This window comes from Diceros bicornis, chromosome 17, assembly GCF_020826845.1.
Source record: "Diceros bicornis minor isolate mBicDic1 chromosome 17, mDicBic1.mat.cur, whole genome shotgun sequence".
Lineage (NCBI taxonomy): Eukaryota > Metazoa > Chordata > Mammalia > Perissodactyla > Rhinocerotidae > Diceros > Diceros bicornis.
In genome coordinates this window covers 17,093,887-17,106,055 of record NC_080756.1, presented here as the reverse complement: position 1 = coordinate 17,106,055, position 12,169 = coordinate 17,093,887, and positions in this window count along the sequence as shown.

Here is a 12,169-nt window from a genome sequence, read left to right as displayed (position 1 = left end):
TTTGTCTCAGTGTAAAGCTGGCCTCAGAATGAGTTGGGAAGTAGCCCTTTCTCTTTGATTTTCTGCAAGAGTTTGTATAGAATTGGCATTATTATTATTTTTTTAATGTGTGGTAGGATTCATCTACAAAGCCATGTGAGAGCAGAGTTTTCTTTGGAGAAAGGTTTTTAATTTAAAATTCAAGGTCTTTAATAGAAAAAAACGTTATTCAGACTCCCTATTTCTTCTTGCATGAGCTCTAGTAGTTTGTAACTTCCAAGGAAATTGTCCATTTCATCTACATTGTCAAATTTATGGGCAAAAAGCTTGTACATAGTGTTCCTTTATCTTTTTCATATCTGTAACATTTGTGGTTATGTCCACTCTCTCATGTCTGATATTGGTAATTTGTATGTTCTCTCTTTTTTCCTGATAAGTATGACTAGAGTTTATCAATTTTATTGATCTTCTCAAAGAACAAGCTTTTGGTTTCATTGAGTTTCTCTATTGTTTTTCTATTTTCTACTTCATTGCTTTCTGCCCTGATCTTTTTTATATCTTTTCTTTTTCTTACCTAGGGTTTAATTTCCTCTTCTTTTTCCAGTTTCTTAAAGTGAAAGCTGAGGTCATTCATTTGAGACCTCTTTCCTTTTATAACAGGTGTTTAGTGCTATAAAATTCCCTCTAAGCACTGTTTTAGCGCCTCCCACAAATTTTGATACATTTCATTCAGTTCAAAATACTTTGTATTTTCACTTTTGATTTCTTCTTTGGCTTGAGGGTGGTTTAGAAGTGTATTCCTTAGTTGCCAAATATTTGGGGAACTTTCCAGATATCTTTCTGTTATAGATTTCTAATTTAAACCCTTTTGATCAGAGAACATACTTTGTATGATTTTCATTGTTTTAAATTTATTGAGGCTGGTTTTATTTCCCAGAATGTGGTTTATCTTACAAATGTTTAGGGTGCCCTTGAAAGAAATGTGTATTCTGTTGTTGTTTGGTAGAGTGTTCTATAAATATCAATTAGGTCAAGTTATTTGATAGCATTGTTCAATCTTCTATGTCCTTACTGACTTTCTACTTGTTCTATCAATTACTGAAAGAGAGGTGATGAAATAATTGTGGATTTTTCTTTTTGGTTTTAGTTTCACATATTTTTGAAGCTCTTTTTTTAAGTAGATAAACCTTTAGAGTTATTATGTCCTCTTGATGAATTGATCTATTATCATTATGAAACAGCCCCTTTTATCCATTACAAGATACTTTGCTTTGAAATCTAGTTTGTCTGATATTAATATAGTCACTCCACTTTCCTTTTGATTAGTATTAGCATGCTATATCTTCTTCCCTCATTTTATTTTTAACCTATTTGTGTCTTTATAGTTAAAATGAGTTTCTTGTAAGCAGAATATAGTTGGGTCTTGCTTTTTTATCCCATTTGATAGTACTTGCCTTTTAATTGGGATGTTCAGACCATTTATATTTAATATGATTATTGATATGGTTTAAATCTACTACCTTTCTATTGTTTTTCTATTTGTCCCATCTGTTCTTTGTTCCTTTTTCCCTCTTTTTATGTTATCTTTTGAATTAAATATGATTCCACAAGTGGAATGAATGGCACATTAGATTTCATTTCTTACATCTTATCGCATGTTCTTTAATCATTCCATGTTTTTGCTGTTTTGAGCAAGTTGCTATTCATTCCATTTCCCCTACTCCCTTGTTATTTTGGAAGTTCTACTATACTTTTTTATTCCCTTGATGGTTACCTTCCTTCCCAGCACTGATAATTAAACACATATTTCTTTACCATTATTTGAAAACATACAATTATTTCTTCCATTAAGATGTTTTTTTTCCAGCCACTGCCACATCAGTAAGAGAGACCTTTAGAATACTTTTACTTACCTCTCTCATTCTGCTTCCAATTTCTAGGTTTTGCTGAGATAGTATAGTACTTATGATTCTAGATATAATTAGATGTCCATCAATCTCCATGAACATTTAACCTTATAATATTTTGCCGGGTTTATTGCTCACGCTTATTCTTTCTCCTCTTCATCTTCCTCTATCTTACCTTCTCTGTTCTCTAACCAAATTTTTCTTGAGTAATTTCCTTGGGTGAGATATGGGATTGACATACTCTCAGAATCCTTTAGCTCTCCAAATTTGTTTCTCTTGTACTGACAGGCGAATGCTTCCTCAGCTGGGTGTGAGATTCCTGGGTAGCCATCGTTTTCTCTCGGTATTCCCACTTTTAGCTTCCAATGCTGCAGATGAAAAGTCCTGCGCCAATTTGATTCTTTTCCCTTTGTGGATAACTTGTTCTTTCTGTCTAGAAACTTGAAAATGTTTTTCTTTAATCTTAGAATTCAGGAGTTTCAGGCTTAGATGTATGTCCTTTCTTTTTGTGTCTTCCTGTGCCCTTTCAGCCTGAAAGCTCAGATCTTTCTTCAAGTTGGTAAAATATCCTTCTATTTTTAAATTATTGCCTCTCCTCCATCTACACCTTTTCTTTCTTTTGAAATACACTTGAATGTTAGGACTGCTGGATCTTTTCTCCAAGTCTCATGTTTTCCTCATTATTTCCATCTCTTCGTATTATTTGCTGTGCGCTTTGAAATATTTTTTCCGCTTGTTCTTCCAAGCCACTAATTTGAGTGACCAGACTTCTCTCTTTCAATACAGATACCAACTTTTTTGTTGAAAATAATGTTTTCCAGTTCCAGAAAGTATTTTTTTGGTATGCTACTTGAATCTCTTTAAGTGGTCCTAATGTTTTCTTAAATTGTCATATACCTCTTCAGTGGTTCCTACGCTGTCTGTAGGCAGGAAAACCAGCTATAATGACCTCATCCCTGCAGGGCCAAGGCCCCCTGAGTCATGCTCTTCCAGTATCCCCATGGCCCTGACCTCTGCTCAGGGGCTCTGCAAAGCTGGTCTCCAGGCTCCTGCGTGGTGAGAGTGAGGAAGCTCCTCACCAGACCTCCACATCAGGCCTTCCCCTCACTAACCCCAAGTTCAAGCCTTCGCTTGCACACCCTGCCCACTGGCCTCAACAGCAATATGGCTAAGGAGAGGCAGGTGTTTGGAGATGGGAGTGGAAATTCCCCTAGAACAGTGGTTCTCAAACTTGAGCGTGCATTAGAATCACCTCCAGGGCTTGTTAATATAGATGGTTGAACCCCACCCCAGGAGTTTCTGATTCATTAGGTCTGGAGTGGGGCCTGAGAATTTGCATTGCTAACCAGTTCCTAAGAAATGCTGATGCTGCTGATCTAGGAACCACATTTTGAGAACCACTGCCTTAGGATATAGCAAACAAAGTCTTCCTCCTCCTTCTTCAAAATCATACCTTTTTTATGGTAAGGAAATTAATCCAATGCCAGGGAGGTGTGTCTCCTCATTTTACGTTGTGTTCTTCAACTTGTTAATAGTACTGAGGCTTGTACACGACTGGTCTCCATCCAGGCCCCCCTCTTCCACCAAAGCCCTCCGCAACATCTCATTACCGCTATTTGGAGCCCTCACTTTCTCCCTTGCTCTACTGTTGGGAGCCCCCTTCCCATAACACGCACTCTATTGCTCTGGAACACAGACCTCAAATGGGCGTTTCAGCAATGTCCAACGATCCTACTGTTTTTCTGGAGGACTTCCTTCCCATTCTCCAAAAGAACAATTTCATTCCTTCTCTCTCCTCTCTCATCCATCTCCAAGTCTACAGATCCCCCCCAAAACACACTCCTCCCTCAGCTCTCCTCTACTCCAATTCCTCCTGTTAACTGGAGGAATTAGCCCTCTTCACATCAAAGGCCATCCTCTCTCCTCTCACCATCTCAGACACTTAGTCCCTTGGATGAGTTCCAGGTACCACCTCCTCCTTCCTCCTCTCTACCAAATTGCTCCCATCAGCATCCAGACATGCTCCTCTGCTATATCCATCTCCAACTTTCCCTCTCTTCACCCCACATCCTCATCAAGCTGCCCCACTCTCAGCTTCGTGTCATAACCAAACTTCTGGAAAGAGTTGTCTGTGGTTGCTGTTGCTGGTTTCTCACCTCCACTCACTTTTGTGTTAATCACGGATCTGCAAAGGTGCTGCTCCATGTTTTAGTATGGGTTATTTGCTCCAGGACCCTTCCGTTCCTGTCATTCCCTTTGCACCATAGGGATCCACTCTAATGCATGACAAATCTATATGTATTCTTGAAAAATATAGTGTTGTACTGTACCTTTTAAATTTACATAAAGTAATTTATGCTGTAATTCTCATCCCATTTCATTCATCACTGTTTTTAAAGATGTATCAATGATGCTGCCGGTACATTTAGTTCATTTCTGCTGATACCTGTGTAGTTTTCCATCATACCACACTTTACATATGTCTTAACCTAGTAGTGAACATTTAGTCTGGGCCTGAGGGGACAGGGGTTCTTTGTGGGAATTCCTAGGAACTAGTTCTTAAGATATATTTAATTTCACTAAGACCTGCCAAATGTTCTTCAGAATGCCTAGACTTGGAGCCATTTACATTTTCACCATAAGTGCATGAGGTTTCCTATTTCCTCACATTCTCAGAGCATGAGGTATCTAACTTATAAATAGGCACCACCATTTGTTGAGAAGACTATCCTTTCTCCACTGAATTGCCTTTGCATGTCTGCTAAAAATCAATTGATCATATATGTGTGGGTCTATTTTTAGACTCTCATTTCTGTTCCATTGATCTATTGTCTGTCATTATGCTAATACCACACTGTCTTTATGACTATAGCTTTACATTGTCTTAAAATCAAGTAGTGTATGTCATTTAACTTTTTTCTTCTTCAAAGTTGGTTTCAGCTATTCTAGATCACTTGCATTTCCATATGAATTTAGAATCAACTGTCAATTTCTACAAAAACCATGCTAATTTTGACCGGAATTACATTGAATCTATAGATCAGTTTGGGGAGTACTGACGGCTCAGTAATATTGAGTCTTTCAATCCATAAACATAGTATATCTCTCCATTTAATTCCTATTTAATTTCCCTTCACAGTGTTTTTAGTTTCAGTGTATAGTATTTGCACATCTTTCACCAGAGTTGTCCCTAAATATTTTATATTTTTTGATGATATTGTAAATGACATGTCTTCTAATTTCAACTTCCAGTCTTCCTCAGCAAAACGAGGAGGTTTAGCACGGATGTTAGCTCAGGGCTGATCTTCCTCAAAAAAAAAAAAAAAATTTATAAAGGGCCGCCCCATGGCTTAGTGGTTAAGTGCACGCACTCTGCTGCTGGCGGCCCAGCTTCAGATCCCGGGCGCGCACCAACGCACCGCTTCTCCGGCCATGCTGAGGCCACGTCCCACATACAGCAACTAGAAGGATGTGCAGCTATGGCATACAACTGTCTACTGGGCCTTTGGGGGAAAAAATAAATAAGTAAATAAAATTATAATTTCAACTTCCAATAGTTTGTTGCTACTATATAGAAATATGTTTAATTTTTGTATATTGATCTTGTATCTTGCAAAATTGCTAAAGTAGTTCTAGTAGCATTTTTGAAGATTCATTAGACTTTTCTACATAAATGATCATATCACCTGCAAATAAAGGCAATTTTACTTTTTTCTTTACAATCTTTATGTCTTTTATTTCGTTTTCTTGCCTTATTGCCTGACTAGAACCTCTAGTACAATGTTAAATAGAAGGAGTGAGTGTGGACATCTGCCTTGGTCCTGATTTTAGAGGGAAAGATATCTATCTATCTATCTATCTATATATAGATAGATAGATAGATACACATACAAATAAATAATTAGCTGTGTATAACTAGTTGTATATATATATACCAGCTTTATTCAAATATAGTTCACATACCGTTCGATACTGTTCAATTCACCCACTTAAAGAGTAGGAGGATTCCATTTCATATGTATAGAATCATACCATATGTGATCTTCTGAGATGGGCTTCCTTTTCTTAGCATAATATTTTCAAAGTTAAACCATGTTGTGGCATGTACAGTATTTCATTCCTTTGTATGGTCAAATAACATTCTGTTGTGTGGATATACCACATTTATTTATCCATTCATCAGTTAATGTATATGATGGTTAATTTTATGTGTGAACTTGACTGGGCTAAGGGATGCGCAGAGAGCTGGTAAAACATTATTTCTGGGTGTGTCTGTGAGAGTGTTTCTGGAAGAGATTAGTATTTGACTCAGTAGACCAAGTAAAGAGATCCACTCTCAGCAATGTGGGTGGGCATCATCCAATCCTTTGAGGGCCCAGATGGAACAAAAGGCAAAGGAAGGGAGAATTCTCTCTCTTCTTGAGCTGGAGTGCTCATCTTTTTCTGTCCTTGGACATTAGAGCTCCTGGTTCTTGGGCCATCAGACCCTGGGACATACACAGCAGCCGCCTGGTTCTCAGGCCTTCAGCCTCTAATTAGGGGTTACACCAGTGGCTCCTCTGGTTCTCAGGCCTTTTGACTCAGAATGAATTATATCACCAGCTTTCCTGGTTCTCCAGCTTGCAGATGGCAGATTGTGGGACTTCTCAGCCTCCATAATTAGGTAAGCCAATTACTATAATAAATCTCCTCATAGTATATATCTACGTATATCCTATTGGTTCTGTTTCTCTGGAGAACCCTGACTGATACAATGGACATTTGGGTTGTTTCCAGTTTCAGGCTATTATGAATAATGCTGCTATATATTTCCCCCCCCCAAAGCCCCAGTAGATAGTTGTATGTCATAGCTGCACATCCTTCTAGTTGCTGTATGTGGGACGCGGCCTCAGCATGGTGGGAGAAGCGGTGCGTCGGTGCGCGCCCGGGATCCGAACACAGGCCGCCAGCAGCGGAGCATGCGACTTAACCGCTAAGCCACGGGGCCGGCCCCGCGAATAATGCTGCTATAAACATTTGTGTACAGGTTTGTTGTGGGTTTTTTGGCTGAGGAAGATTCGCCCTGAGCTAACATCCATTGCCAATCTTCCTCTTTTTTTTGCTTGAGGAAGATAAGCCCTGAGCTAACATCTGTGCCAGTCTTCCTCCACTTTATACGTGGGAGAGTGCCACAGCATGGCTAGTGAGTGGAGTAGGTCCACGCCCGGGATCCAAACCTGGGAACTCAAGCCACCGAAGTGGAGCGCATGGAACTTTAACCACCCGGCCACAGGGCCAGGCCCTGTATGGGTTTTTGTGTGGATGAATGTTTTCATTTCTCTTGGGTATATACCTGGGTCATATACCCAGTATACCATGGAATTACTGGGTCATATGATAACTCTATGTTTAACCTTTGAGGAACTGCCAGACTGTTTTCCAAAGTGACTGAACCAGTTTACCATCCCACCAACCGTGTATGAGGGTTCCAGTTTCTCTACATCCTCACCAACACTTCTATTTCTCTTTTGTATTATAGCCATCTTAGTGGGTATGAAGTGGTATCTCATTGTGATTTTGATTTGCATTTCCCTGATGACTAATGATGCTGGGCATCTTGTCACGTGCTTATTGGCCACTTGTATATCTTCTTTGGAAAAATGTCTGTTCAGATCATTGCCCAGTTTTTAACTGCATTATTTGTCTTTTATTATTGAATTGTAAGATTTTTTCATCTATTCTAGATAGGTCCCTTAGCAGATATAAGATTTGCAAATATCTTCTTCGGTTCTAAATGTCGTCTTTTCATGGTCTTGAAGGTGTCCTTTGAAGCACAAAAGTTTTAAATTTTGATGAGGTCTAATTTATCTAATTTTTCTTTGGTTGCTTGTCCTTTTGGTGTCATATGTAAGAAGGCTTTCTCTAACCCAAGCTCATGAGGATTTACTCTTCTATTTTCTTCCAAGAGTTGTATAGTTTTAGCTCTTATGTTTAGTTCTATGATCTATTATGAGTAAATTTTTGTGTGTGATGTGAAAAAGGGATTCAACTTCATTCTTTTGCACGTGGATGTCCACTTGTCCCAACGCCAGTTGTGAACATACTATTCTTTCTCCCAATGAATTGTCTTGGCATCTTTGTTGAAAATCAATTGACTGTAAATGTGAGAGTGTATTTCTGGATTTTCAATCTGTTCCATTGATCCGCATGTCTATACTGTAGACCACATTGTCTTCATTACTATAACTTTGTAGTAATCAAAGCTCCCACTGTCCTCAGGACATGTTACTCTCTCAGCATTGATGTGTGACGGTAAGCACCAAACACTGCCAATTTAGGAAACTCACTTGAGCTTTGGTGTCCAGAGTTTTTAGTGGGGCTTCATTATACAGGCATGATTGATTGCCCATGTGATTGAACTCAGTATCCTGCCCTCCCCCTGCCAATATCAGAGGTCAATCTGATATCACGTGGCCCAAGGAACCCATCATGAGTCACCTTGTTAGCATAAACTATCAGAAGTGGACAGAGGGGCCCACCATGAATAACAAAGGCACTCTACCACTCGGGAAACTCCAAAAGTTTAGAGCTTACCTCCCTGGAGCCAGGGACAAAGGCCGGGCCTTTCTTTGGGCAAGGCCAAATTCTTCACATCTTCTATTGCTAGGCTGCTGAGAGTTTTTATCAGGAGTGGATATTGGATTTTATGTCTTTTCTGCATCTATTGAGATAGTAATATTATTTTTCTTTTTTGTCCGTTAATATGTTGATTAATATGCATTGATTAATTTTTGAAAATGAAACCAACCTTGAATTCCTGGGGTAAACCTCCCTTAATCATGATGTATAATATTTTTATATATTGTTAAATTCAATTTGCTACACTTGTTTTAAGAATTTTTATATTTATGTCATGATTGATATTGCTCTGTAGTTTTTTTCTCTTGTAATGTATTTATCTGGTTTTCATATCATATTCATGTTTGGTACCCATAGGCAATAAAACATGTCTCAATAAATTTTAAAGAATTCAAATTATAGAAAGTATGTTTTCTGGCTAAAATGGTTTAAATTAGAAATCAATAACAGAAAGATTTGGACAATCCCCAAATATATGGAATCTGAAAAACGCACTTCTTAATAACCCTTGAATCAAAGAATAAATTAAAAGGGAAAATAGAAAGTATTTTGAACCAAAGGAAAATAAAAACACAACATATCAAAATTTATGAGATGAAGCTGAGATGGTACTTAGAAGGTAATTTATAGCACTGAACGCCTGTATATATTTATAGCACTGAATGCCTGTATATATTTATAGCACTGAACGCCTATATTAGAAAAGAAGAAAAGTCTAAAATCAGTATCTTCAGCTTACACCTTAAGAAACTGGGAAGAGAAGAGAACATTATACCCAAAGGAAGCCAAAGAAAGTAAATAGTAAAGATTAGAGCAGAAATTAAGTAGAAAACAATTAAGAAACTCAGTGAAACCAAAGCTGGTCCTTTGAGAAGATCAATAGCAATAAACCTCTAACTAAACTGAACAGGGAAAAAAGAGAGAAGACACAAATCAGCAATATCAGGAAGGAGAGAGGTAACAATACTATAGATTCTACAGATACTAAAAGGATAATAAGGAAACAGATTTGTACCAATAAATCCTACAACTTAGACGAAAATAGACAAATTTTGAAAAACAAAAACTACCAAAGCTTACTCAGGAAGAAATAGCCCTGAATAGCCCTTATCTATTAAAGAATCTGAATACGTAGTTTAAAACTTTCCCCCAATGAGATCCCTGTGTCAATACCTAGCATATATAATCCTCAAGTCTATCTGTCTCCCTGGCGGAAGGGAACAGCATTCCAGTTGAGACTAAAAACACTTAAACCTCTGAGCCAACTTTAAAATGTAAGTGGTTATAAGAAAAAAACAAAAATAACATGCTACAAACTAAGGGAATGTGCAAGCTAATTACGTTGGTACCAGAGTGAACTTCAGGAATTTTTCCAAACTAGGCCATCAGACTACTACTGGATTCCTTTAACATGTGGAGAAATTGTCAGTCTAGAAAAGAAAGCACAGAATTGTTGTCTTTGAGGGGATAAAATTAAAGAGACGGTGGCTCATATAAACAAATGAGATTCTTTAAAATAAAATACGTCTTCTGCTTAAGAGACAGACACTTTTGTGACCTTGTCAAGAACCTTAGCTTTGCCCAGCCTCAGCTGCCTGATTTGTAAAATACAGGTTGAAAAATCTGCCTAAAGGCCAAGGATGTACCATGTGAGTACTTGTGCTTGCCTTTCAACTCCAAGACCCATAATTCTACGGAACTTGTAATGCTAATGCCAGACCAGGGATTGTAAGAACATTGCCATCTTTATACAAAACCCAACCTGCAAGGTTCTCCACATAAAAAAAACTCTCTAAAAAAAAAAGAGATGATTCAACGAGGCACCCCAACTCTACCTCACTCCCCACCTACCACCCTAGGTTATCAATCCTTTCTCTCTGCTCCCCTGTGCTAGCTCCCAGAGGCACATCACTTCCCCCTTTAAAGCTCTGGCGCTTTGTTTCCCACAGCACAGTTAAGATGGGTTGAGAGATCCAAAAGGATGTTGGTTTAAATTTTAAAAGTACGTGAGTATATCCAGCAACTATAAACACTCCTGGTGCCCAGACTGTGGTTTCTAAATGTCATTCTCCACTAAAAGGAATCAGGGCTCATTGAAGACACGGCTGATTCAAGACTGGGGCAGAGAAGGGACAAGATAAGCCTGGAACATTTTTGTTGTGCCAGGAAAAAAGGCAGTGCTTTAAAAAAAAAAAAAAAGGTTATGTCAAAAGGACATGGGACCCAGATGATATGGTCCCTATGGTCAAAACTGGGGCAATTGGAGCATTAAAATAAGTAAGGATAGAAGTAAATTGTAATTTATTGAATAAAACAAGGGTCCATATTGATAATAAATAGATGGATGAATGAATAAGGAGAAGGGTGGGCTCTTCTTTACAGTTGAACGCCAAATGATAAAAGTAGAGAGAATGTTGGAGTTAGAAAATCATCATTTTGCAACCATTATGATTAAAGTTGCTTGGGCAAGAATCATGAGTGGATAGTAAGTCTAGGTGGGAAAAGCATGAAGAGGAGCAGGTTATTTGCATAATCTCAAGATGTCTCCTCACAGATTGTTGATTCGTTGCAAAGGGGAAAATAGTAACTATACCATGGAGAACCCAGACAACACCTTGACCAATTCTGACATTGATCAAAATTACATCACCAATAAGGAGCAGATGGACATTGTGGACCTCGGGACGTGCTTCCCTGAAAAGGGCACACGTGACTCATGTCATATTCCACCTCAGAATGCATAGCCTGAATCCAGTCGTGAGGAGACATTAGGAACAAACTGATGAACATTCTATAAAATAACTGGCCTGTATTCTTTAAAAATGTCAATGTCACTAATGACAAACAGAGGCTGAGGGACAATTTTAGATTAAAGGAGACAGAGACATGGCAACAGAATGCAACACATGACCCTGGACTGGGATGGCATACTGGAGGGAAAAAGGCCATAAAGGGCATTATTGGGACAACTGACACTTTTGGAATCTGGACTTAATCAAAGTATAGTGTCAATGTTAAATTTCCTGAATTTTATAACTGTACCAACGTTACTTAAGATAATATTTTTGTTCTTAGGGAATATGTGCCAGAATATTAAGAGATAAAGGGGCATATTGTATGCAACCAACTCTCAAATGGTTGAGAAAAAGATAAATTATGGTACACACAGAGAATGACAAAGGAAATTTGTCAAAACGTGAAAAATTGATAAATTTAGGTAGAGCATATGGAAGTTCTCCGTAACTATTCTTGCAACCTTTCTATAAGTTTCAAATTATTTCAAAATGAAAGATTTTTTGAAGGTACATAAACAGAAGAGAAATAGCCAAATGAGGACCTAGGTGCATAAGAACAGTTCTAAGTGTCCAATCAGATTCTGACATGACTGTAGCTTGCTCCCTTTCCTATGAAGGGTCTTGCCCTGAACCTCAAGAGCTGCCAAATCATAGTTGCCCCACCCAGCTTTTAGGCCCCCAGCTCCTGGCCTATCTCCCTGTGAAGGCACCATCTTCCCTTCCCAGCCTCGTGGAGGCTGGCCTCTTGAATATTTTGACCCCTTTAAACAAACAAACAAACAAAAACCAATCCAGCATTGCAACCCACCCAGGTGTTCCCAAAGTCCTTGTTTCATCTTTGGTGGAAATACGATTTCCCCAGGCCAAGGA